At 48.3% G+C, this 11,071-nt stretch overlaps 1 protein-coding gene across 3 annotated transcripts in view; it reads left to right on the top strand.

Moving 5' to 3' along the window:
* Positions 1 to 9,954: 9,954 nt before the first annotated feature.
* Positions 9,955 to 11,071, top strand: part of LOC147098607 (ferroptosis suppressor protein 1-like) — a 40,598-nt gene continuing 39,481 nt past the window's right edge. For 2 of the 3 annotated variants that reach the window (XM_085970519.1, XM_085970518.1), the window contains exon 1: positions 9,960 to 10,178. The gene's annotated coding sequence lies outside the window, so the exon portion shown is untranslated. Of the gene's footprint in view, positions 10,179 to 11,071 lie in introns of all 3 variants that reach the window. The other variant, XM_085970521.1, reaches the window with a different exon arrangement.

Below are 11,071 nucleotides of genomic sequence, written 5' to 3'. Positions count from 1 at the left end.
ACAAGGTGCAGGCCGTCCAGCAATTCCCCCGCCCCAAAACCATCAAGGTCCTCCAGGAGTTCCTCGGGATGGTGAAATTCTACAACAGGTTCATCCCCAGAGCAGCAGCCCTCATGAAGCCCCTATACGACTCCCTCCGAGGAAAATCCGGCAAGATGGACGTAGCCTGGACCACTGACACGTCAGCCGCCTTCGACGCCACCAAAAACGCGCTCGCCGACGCCACCCTGCTCGCGCACCCGAGGGCCGATGCCGGGGTCGCACTCACCACCGACGCCTCCGACCATGCGGTCGGAGCCGTGTTCGAGCAGTGGGTCAATGGCGCGTGGCAGCCACTTGCCTTCTACAGCCGCCAACTGCGCCCCCCGGAGGTCAAATACTCTACTTTCGACCGCGAGCTCCTCGCGCTCCACCTGTCGGTCCGCCATTTCAGGTTCCTCCTGGAGGGCCGTCCCTTTACTGCGTATGTGGACCACAAGCCGCTCACATACGCGATGGCCAAGCACACCGAACCCTGGTCCGCTAGGCAGCAACGCCAGCTCGCGGCCGTGTCCAAGTTTACCACGGACATCCAGCACGTCTCCGGTAGAGACAACGTTGTCGCCGACTGCCTTTCCCGTCCCGCCATCTGCGCGAATCACCTCGCGGTCGACTACGCGCAACTAGCAGCGGCCCAGCTCACGGACCCAGACCTCCTCTCGGCGGCTACCAGCCTGCCAGGGCTACGCCTAGCCAAGGTTGCGCACGGGCCCGAAGCCACGGCAGTCACTTGCGACGTCTCACTCGGCCAACCCACGCCGGTCGTCCCTGCAACCTGGCGCCGCCGCATCTTCGACGCGCTCCACGGGCTCTCCCATCCGGGTTCCCGCGCATCCGTCAAACTCCTCTCCCAGCGCTTCATCTGGCGCGGCCTCAGCAAAGATGTTCGGACTTGGGCCACCTCCTGCCTCACCTGCCAACGGGCTAAGGTACAGCTGCACACAAAAGCACCCCTGGGAGACTTCGAGGTACCCAGCCGCCGCTTCGACCACGTACACATCGACATCGTCGGTCCTCTGCCGCCATCGCAAGGCCAAACTTATCTCCTCACGATGGTCGACCGCTACACACGCTGGCCTGAGGCAGTGCCGCTGACCTCCACCACCACAGCCGACATCGCCAGGGCGTTCGTTAACACCTGGGTCGCGAGGTTCGGCGTACCGGCCGACATAACCTCCGACAGAGGTGCCCAGTTCACCTCCGAACTCTGGACAGCCACAGCACGCAACCTCGGGGTGACGCTCCACCGAACCACGGCGTACCAGCCGCAGGCCAACGGGCTTTGTGAACGCTTCCACAGGTCACTCAAGGCCTCACTCCGCGCCGGCCTGCAGGACAGTACCTGGACTGACCGCCTACCGTGGGTGCTACTAGGCCTACGCACCGTGGTCAAGGAAGACCTCCAGTCCTCAGCAGCGGAGTTAGTCTACGGACAACCGCTGCGCGTACCAGGCGAATTCCTCCCGGAGGCTACCACGCCTTGGTCGGCCGAACAGCAGCGGCTCAACTCTTTCTCTTCCGCTCAGCAGTTCGCCCCACTTCCGGTCAACCGACACGGCGAACTCGCACCTCACGTCCCGCCAAACTTACAGCAGGCACGCTTCGTCTTCGTGCGACACGACGCGCACTGCAGACCCCTGCGACCCCCGTACGATGGACCGTACGAGGTACTACAAACCGGGGACAAGGTCTTCAAGCTGCGACTCGGCGACAGGGTCGAAACAGTCTCCATCGACCGGCTCAAGCCAGCACACACAGAACCAGGGGAACAGGTCCCCGTGGCCCGACCTCCAACTAGAGGCCGTCCCGCCAGCAAGCCAGCACAGCCGGCGGCGAACTGCCCGGCCCCACCAACTAGACCGGCGACCACTCAGGGCCGCTCCGGCAGAACCATTAGACCACCGTCACGACTCGTCCACTCCTCATAAGCGGATTTTGGGGGGAGCTCTGTGGCGACACGCCACCATTGGACATAATCCGCTCATGGCGGCACGGACAGTTTACGCAGGCGCACTGCCAGCAGCAGCCGCCTCCAGCCGGGGGCCCTTTCCTCCGGCAACTTGTTTCCCACAGGGACAGGCTGCCGGGAGCACTTCCTGTCTGGGGAGTATTTAAGTGGTTGCGCGGGCTTTTCAAGCTTTCTCTTTGCCATGATGTAGATTAAAGCAGTTGTGTTTCACCAACTCTGGTCTCGACTCCCACGTTTGCCGCGGTATCTCAACAGTACTACGAATAACATACAAGCATTAATACACTGTTCCCTTATAACTCCAAACAATACTAACATACATCGTTCCCTTTAACTCTTTAATTTCAAACCCCACTCACCCCGGCAATCATGGGGAGGTGTCTGTGTCCATCTGTACCGGTGATCAAATCTGGCCGCAGTTCCCTTGCAAGTTTCAACCCTCTGTTTCTAAACACACTCTTTTATAAAGATCAAAACCCCTGACAATAGATTGACGCAAGCCCTTCCCCTTTTGATTGTACCATCGTAATCTCGTCTTTCTGCCATTCTGTTCGATTTCAAAAAGAAAGAAAGACTTGCATTTCTAGAGCACCTTTCACAACCACTGGACGTCTCAAAGCACTTTATAGCCAATGAAGTACTTTTGAAGTGTAGTCACTGTTGTACTGTGGGAAACGCAGCAGCCGATTTGCGCTCAGCAAGTTCCCACAAACAGCAATGTGATAATGACCGGATAACCTGTTTTATTGTTATGTTGATTGAGGGATAAATATTGGTCAGGACACCGGGGAGAACTCCCCTGCTCTTCTTCGAAATAGTGCCATGGGATCATTTACGTCCGCCTGAGAGAGCAGACGGGGCCTCGGTTTAATGTCTCATCTGAAAGACAGCACCTCCAACAGTGCAGCAGTCCCTCAGTACAGCACTGCACTGGAGAGTCAGCCTAGCTTTATGTGCTCAAGTCCCTGGAGTGGGACTTGAACCCACAACCTTCTGACTCAGAGGCAAGGGTGCTACCTGCTGAGACACAGCTAACACACACCATACAATACAAAAAGAAATGTCTTCATCCTGTTTGATGTTCGACCATTATCACACAAAGAAATGTCTTGATTAGACACTTCCTTGCTTATCATCATTTTGAAAGGTCAGTGAATGGGTTTCAATCCAACGGCAATCCTGGCATTCACATTTCCAAAAGATGAGGGAGTCGTTCCAGACTCGATGGAACCAATTGTAAGTCTGGTTAACAGCTGGACCAAGGAGTGTCACTGGACAGTCTAGTCAGTTGAATTTACACAAACACATGCCCTTGTGTGGTTTGATTGTTCCAGCCACTTCCTTGGTTAGCATATTCATGAAGTAAAAGGCATGTTGTCTGTGGTTCTTATTCTGTTTAATCCAGAGCGTGTTTTACAAATTCCTTTTAAAAGTCTCGTTGGTTCCTCATGTTATGCTGGGATACGAAATTTTGTCAGTTTCTCATGATTGGTCAATTTCACAAAACTGCCTTTACCGTTTGGCCCTTTAATGTTGGTATCATTTAAGTTGAATGCCCATGTGTTGCACGTTTATCAACAGAGGCAAAAACGTTTTCTCGAATCATTTTACAATGCCCCTAAAAATGTTCTGTAAATGTTACCAGAGTTCTCCGTAGGTTCCTACCGGACCTGCTCCAAAAATACGATGCCTTACGTTAATTCCGACCTCAAGGTGCTACTTCCTGATTGGCAGATTGTTGACTTAACCTCCTCTAACCGCAGTAGTGCACCATCTGCTGGACAATCTGCATCTGCAGTGTTTTGCTATTGCATAGGACTGATGCCAGTGGGGAGCTGGGGAGGTCTGATCCCAACCCAACCATTCTCCTGGGTAATGGAGTACAGGAAACTTTTTTTTATCCGGCATGGACAGGACTGACGTGGTGCCAGTTCATCAAAAATTCCGGATAACCGAACGCTATAGTAAAAGATACGGAGCTGAGAGCACCGTATAAAGCAACAAACCCTGTTGCTTAGCAACAGGTTCAGAACAATGGCCACAAGTTGCAAGCGTCTCTGTAGCTTAGCAACAGCTGCAGCCACACCCTTGCACAGCAACAGATGGAGGAAGGCAAGTAATAAAAGTTACCTGAACCTACTCCTGAATTTTGCCGGTTAACCGAGATTTCCGGTTATTTAGGTGCCGGTAAATCGAAAGTTTCCTGTATGTAGAGAGAGAGAGAGCTATAAAAAAAGGAAGAAATTCCATAACTATTGAAACAAAAAGAAATTGATTTGATTGCAACCATGACTTCGCTTCAAAAGTACTTAATTGGCTGTAAAGTGCTTTGGGACGTCCTGAGGTCGTGAAAGGTGCTATAGAAATGTGAGTCTTTCATTCACTTGTCCTTTTCTCCTGCTTCCTTGTCAGCCTTGGCCCAGTGAGAGCGCCCTCTCCTCTGAGTCAGAAGGTTAAGGGTTCAAGCACCACTCCAGCGACTCAGGACCTGATTTTTAACTCTCAACGGGTCGCCGATGGAGTCAGAGTTTGTTTCTGGCCCACCCAGCGGCAGCATATGGCCACGCCGATTTTAACCACTGGGGGGGCCTCGTTGCCATGCCGCTGCCCCCCCCCCCCCCCGGCCTCAAGAAAGTCGGGCGGGCCCATGGACGCCTGCCAGCAACTCGGGTAAGTGTGTGGAAGGGGTCCTAGGAGGGTGTTGCGGGAGCGAACGGGGCATTCCGGGGAACGGGAGGCCTAAACTTTCCCTGGAGGCAGTTAGGAGAGTCGTGAGATTGAGCCATAGGGCAGGATTTTCATTGTGCCGTGGAGTCAGGATTGGAGGCGTGGGGGTGGGGGGGGGGGGGGGGTTAAAATCCCGAAATCAGGGGTCCCGACCCCTTCCTGCACCCAAACCCGCCTCCATGCCAGTTTCAAAGGAGGCAGGTACCCGCCCCGCACTGAGACCCGCCTACCCGAGGCAGGAAGGGATTAGTGCCAATTAACTGCCTGTTAGCAGGTAGTTAACAGGCAGTTTTTAGCCTAATTCCTATTTTTGATGTTGAAGTGTGGGATTCCCAATGGCTCCAAACCACGCCAAGTTAGAGGAGGCGGGCCGTCGGGTTGAAGGACTTGGAGGGGTCGAGATGTCGGTGTTCAGGTGAGTGGTGTGTGCATGAGTGCAAAGGTAAGTGTGTTTGGTGTGTCTAAAGTGATTAAATAAGTTTTACATACCTTTTCTTACCTTTTCAGCCTTCCTTCCTTTAGGTCTCGGGAGTCCCTCATCTCACCAGCACAGAAAGCAGAATGGCTGCGATCTGTCAAAAGTGACAGCCTGCAGCTTTCTGTGCAGGAGAGATTTCTAACTGAGTCTGTGGAGAAGGACTCAGGTTAGAAGTAAGACTGTCAGTGTTTGACAGCTTCAAACAGCTGTGAAACACTGATATTTCATCTGTCAAAAGCTCTTGACAGATGAAATTTCAATCTGTGACGTCACCTGTTGCCGGGTGGCCCTTAATTGGCCTGCTGTGTCCGCTGGGCGGGCTCAACAAGGTCAATCAAGTTAAAATCGCGTGGATTGGCCGCATCTCGATGGAGGCGGGACTACAACCCCGAAAGTTGTAGTCCCGCCTCCAACTCAACTCCTGAGTAAATTCCTGCCCATAGTGTTCGAAGATTGAGTGATAGGGAAAAACGTGGGCTCTCCAGGCTCGAAAGAAGGCAATTGATGGCTGGCTTTATTTGTGATAGTAAATGGAATCGAAAATGAACATCTGATGCACTGATTCAAACTAAATCATCACCTGGGGTCAACCTAGTGAAAGAAGGAAGAAAAAAGAACTTGCATTTATATAGCACCTTTCATGATCTCAGGATGTCCAAAGTGCCTTACACCCAATGAAGTGGAGTCACTGTTGTAATGTAGGAATCACAGCAGCCAATTTGCGCACGGCAAGCTCCCGCAAACAGCAATGAGATAAATGGCCAGATCATCTGTTTTAGTGATGTTGGTTGAGGGTAACGGTTAGCCAGGACACCTGAGAGAATTCCTTCGCTCTCCTTCAAATCGTGCCACAGGACCTCGTACGTCCGCCTGCGAGGGCAGATGGGGGGGGTCACAGCCAAAAGATGGCACCTTCGACATGGCAGCAGTCCCCTCAGTCATCCACTGAAACGTCAGTCTTGGCGATGTGCTCAAATTTCTGGAAATGGGCTTGAACCCACAAGCTTTCTAATCAGAGATGAGAAAGCTACCACTGAGCCAAGGCTGACATCAAAGGCAAATTTCAGACTGAGGTCAGGAGGGTCTTCACACAGAGCGTGAGCAACATGTGCAATGAACTTCCAGGTTCGAGTTGTGGAGGCAAAGACACTAGAATCCTTTAAGAAACAGTTGAATGCTGTTTTGGCCCTTCCCCCCCTTTTTTTTCTTTCCCACATGGCAGCTGTCTCCCATTCTGCCAGCGCATTTCACACCTCATCTAGAGCCGTCTTTTGTCTCCACTAGTCCTATCACCATCTCGTCTCGTTTTGAATACCTCTTAATGTCTCTTCTTCTCTTTTATTCTCTCCCAGCCTGGCCTTTTAATCTATTTTATTTCCTGTGCTTTTTCAGTCTTAACAAAGGGTTTGACCCGAAACGTTGACTCTATTTTCTCTCCACGGATGTTGCCTGGCCTGCTGAGTTTTTCCAGCATTTTCTGTTATTTTAGTTGCATGCTGTGGTTGGAGTGGTCTGTGGGATCTCTCTAAGGCAGATGAAACCAAGAGTGTCAAGTGGACTTCCTCATTCTTGTGAAATATACAACCAAACTTGTATTGATAGCAGTATTCAAAAAATGTTATCAGAAAGTAGACTGAGGATTTATGCTCCTTTTCTCTTTCATCAACATTCATATGGTGTTCCTCCAGTCCTCTACAGAATCCTACAGCCTGAGTCCTACATTAACTACAATGCATTGGCTCTTTTAACATGGTTCACAGGCACAGATCAGTCAAAACCATTGTGGTTATTGTAGTTTTCATTGTTATAGATTCAGAGATCCATTGTCCAGCCTCTCGACTGTCTTGTACTTCAAGTTCAATGCACTAGGCCTTTCTTTACTGCTTCTGCACTGCCCAGTTATTAGTGCTTTAAGATTTTTCCCACCTGCATGTAACCAGCACTCTGGTAGGCTAAACAACACTTCAATAAACAATGGATGCACAGCAACTTAGCAAATCAGAATGGTTGAGAGTAATGATGTCAACCCTGATCACTAAACCAGAAACATACAAGAAAGTGGGAGTGGCTGGACTACATGCTGCTAATAACTTTACATAGGGATTTTAACACTTCAGTGTTGGGTAAGGTCGACTTTGATTTTTAAGCGTATTCCTACTAAGCATGCGCTACTCCATCAAAACCCAACAATGTTTGTGTTTCTCATTTAAGGTTTTAAAATTCTCATCCTTGTTTTCAAATCTCTCCATGGCCTCACCCGCCCACTCCCTATCTCTGTAACCTCCTCTATGACCCTCCGAGATCTCTGCGCCTCCAATTCTGGCCTTTTGTGCATCTCCGGTTATCATCGCTCCACCATTGGCGGCCGTGCTGTCAGCTGCCTCAGCTTCTGGAATTCCCTCCCTAAACCTCTCCGCCTCTCTACTTCTCTCTCCTCCTTTAAGGTGCTCCTAAAAAACTACCTCTTTGACCAAGCTTTTTGGTCAGCTGCCCTAATTTCTCCTTATGTGGCTCAGTGTCAAATTTTGTTTCATAACGTTCCTGTGAAGCACCTTGGGACGTTTTACTACGTTAAAGGTGCTATCTAAATGGAAATTGTTGCTGTTTTTGAGTACAGCTTGTTGGATTTTAAATGGGATTGTTATAGACCTACCGGCGAGTCAGGGCCCACCATCACACCCAATCATTTTAAATTTATGATCTACAAATCCCACGATGCTCTTTGCTGTAAGAATTGCTGTGTGTTTGTATGTGGCGTCCGTTACTTGTAGTTAAGAGAATCCCTTTGGAAGACTTGCAGTGGAGTGTGGTGGAGGCGGGAGGGGGAGCTGTAGGTTCATACTCTGTAACTTCAACTCGGAAATGTCGTAAACATTGAGGCGGATAGTAACAGACTTCAGGAAGACATAGACAGACGGGTGAAATGGGCAGACACATGGCAGATGAAATTTAACGCAGAGAAGTGTGAAGTGATATATTGTTAGGAAGAATGAGGAGAGGCAATATAAACTAAATGGTACAATTTTAAAGGAGGTGTAGGTACAGGGAGACCTGGGGGTGTACGTACACAAGTCTTTGAAGGTGGCAGGACAAGTTGAGAAGGCTGTTAAAAAGGCATACGGGATTATTGCCTTTATTAATAGAGGAATAGAGTAAAGAAGCAAAGAAGTTATGCTAAACCTTTATAAAACACTGGTTGGGCCTCAGCTGGAATATTGTGTTCAATTCTGGGCACCACACTTTAGGAAGGATGTCAAGGCCTTGGAGAGGGTCCAGAGGAGATTTACTAGAATGGTGCCAGCGATGAGGGACTTCAGTTACGTGGAGAGAGTGGAGTAGCTGGGTTTGTTCTCCTTAGAGTAGAGAAGGTTAAGAGGAGATTTGATAGAGATGTTCAAAATCATGAGAGGTTTTGATAGACTAAATAAGGAGAAACTGTTTCCAGTGGCAGAAGGGTCGGTAACCAGAGGACACAGATTTAAGGTGATTGGCAAAAGAACCAGAGGCTCCATGAGGAAACATACATTTACACAGCGAGTTGTTGTGATCTGGAATGCGCTGCCTGAAAGGGCGGTGGAAGCAGATTTAATAGTAACATTCAAAAAGGGGTTTGATAAATACTTGAAGGGAAAAAATGTACAGGGCTATGGGGAAAGAAAAGGAGGAGTGGGATTAATTGGATAGCTCTACCAAAGAGCAGGCACAGGCAGGATGGGCTGAATGGCCTCCTTCTGTGCTGGATCATTCTATGATTCCAAAAGTCTGACAGTGAGGCTTTTATGAGAATGATAGTGAGGTCGATCAGAGTGTAAACCGGAGAGGAGAATAGTCCTACACTTTGTGGGAAGTCTGTTAAAGCAGTTAAGAAAGTCAGAGATGAAGGGATCCTGTTCCTTCCTCTCCTGGTCTTTATGAATTACAGACAATGGTAGGGCTTCAAGGTGTTGATCATTCTTTTCCGAAAAGATATTTCCATTTGAAGTTAAAAAAAATATGAGTTAAGTTTAAAGCACTTTCTCCAGCACCTTGCTGCTGTAAAATATCAAAAGATAACTTCAAAGATACAATTGTTTTGCCAAAGGATTTCTGTACCTTCATGTGTCCACAGGCTCTAAAATCAGTCTTTATTTACCAAACCACTTAGAATCTGAAACCATAGAACTTGTCCCAAGGTTTAGAGTAAATCTTAGCTTTTATAAGTTTCCTTATATTGACTCTTGTATTTTAAAAAATAAATCTAGTTGGGATATTCCCCTCTCCCCTGCACCTTTTGCAGACAAATATAAATGAACCATTCAAGTCTCTAACTGCACAAATTATCTTAACTGAATGGGGGGGGCGGGGTAATGTTAAAGCTAAATAATATGGATATCATTCTAGATTAACATAATGTATAATTACTGTAGTCACAATCTGTAGATACATCAAAGCAAAATGGTGCCTTTGGTTCTGCACTCACAAACTGCAGCAGGGAGTCTTTAAAAGAAAACATACGGCGTGTTTGCCCATTTGTTATTGAGGTGATCTGATCCCTGCTTGCTTCTCTTGCCACAGTGGTAGCCACACCCTTGAAGGAATGGCCGTTTGTCTCCCCTTTGTACGTAGTGAATGGTACATGTTGTGGGCTGACTTGTAGGTGCTTAGTGTTCTGAAGTTGCATCACAATGGGCTGTGCTGGTGTTGTTGGGACAATGGATTTTTTTGAAGAGTATCAGAGGTTCTGAATAGTAAGCGGCCAGTGACTTGGGTATGGACTAGTAGTTTAAGGAAGCCCATCTACACTACGTGGAGGTACAATGGTGCAGTGGGACAACATATAATTGAGGCAGAAGAGTGAAAAATGTTGTATCTAAAGTGTGAAACTTGAATCGGAAGAGGAAATCTTCAGTGTCCCATGAGATGGGAAACAATAACTCCTGTGGTGAATACCAAACAGAACATGATGAGCTAGGAGACTGTGAATAAGTGCGTAAACCCCATTATCTGAGATGTTTGTTATTAACAATCTAATCTGCAGATGTTAATGGGAGATGTTCCAGGGTGTTTAATGCTGGAGTCACACTGGGTTGTTCAGTGTTATCACTGTTCTATCATCAATCAAAATTATACTAATGATGAATTAAATAATGGGATCTGGTTGGAGGTGCATTAGTGTTTGAATAAAATGAAATGATTGGGCCTGGCCCTATTCTGCACAAGAAATTAGATTCAGGCTCATTTCAAATTCATTGAATGTCAGCTGTGGCTCAGTGGGCAGCACACTCGCTTTGTGCATCAGAAGGTTGTGGGTTCAAAGTCCCACTCCAGAGACTTGAGCACAAAAATATAGGCTGACACACCAGTGGAGTGCTGCATGGTCGGAGGTGCTGTCTTTCGGATGAGACGTTAAACCGAGGCCCCGTCTGCTCTCTCAGGTGGACGTAAAAGATCCCACAGGCACTATTTCAAAGAAGAGCAGGGGAGTTATCCCCGGTGTCCTGGCCAATATTTATCCCTCAATCAACATCACTATAACAGATTATCTTGTTATTATCACAGTGCTGTTTGTGGGACCTTGCTGTGCACAAATTGGCTGCCATGTTTCCTACATTACAACAGTGACTACACTTGGAAAAAAGTACTTAATTGGCTGTAAAGCACTTTGGGACGTCCAGTGGTCATGAAAGGCGCTATATAAATGCAAGTCTTTCTTTTATAATTCAAGTTTCCCACATGGGTGGAGTGACAATGGTGGGAATATAGAAGCTCTGCAACACAAATGCCATTGCTTAAAAATCAGTAAATGTTATGTCAAGCTCTTAAATGCAAATGCTCACTGCTGTGACACATGTAAGCAGGAACATGATTGTAAAATGGTA

This window comes from Somniosus microcephalus, chromosome 29 (assembly GCF_052327205.1).
Source record: "Somniosus microcephalus isolate GS21.2 chromosome 29, FLI_Smic_1.0, whole genome shotgun sequence".
In the NCBI taxonomy this organism is placed as follows: domain Eukaryota; kingdom Metazoa; phylum Chordata; class Chondrichthyes; order Squaliformes; family Somniosidae; genus Somniosus; species Somniosus microcephalus.
This window is presented reverse-complemented; position numbering and strand designations above follow the sequence as displayed.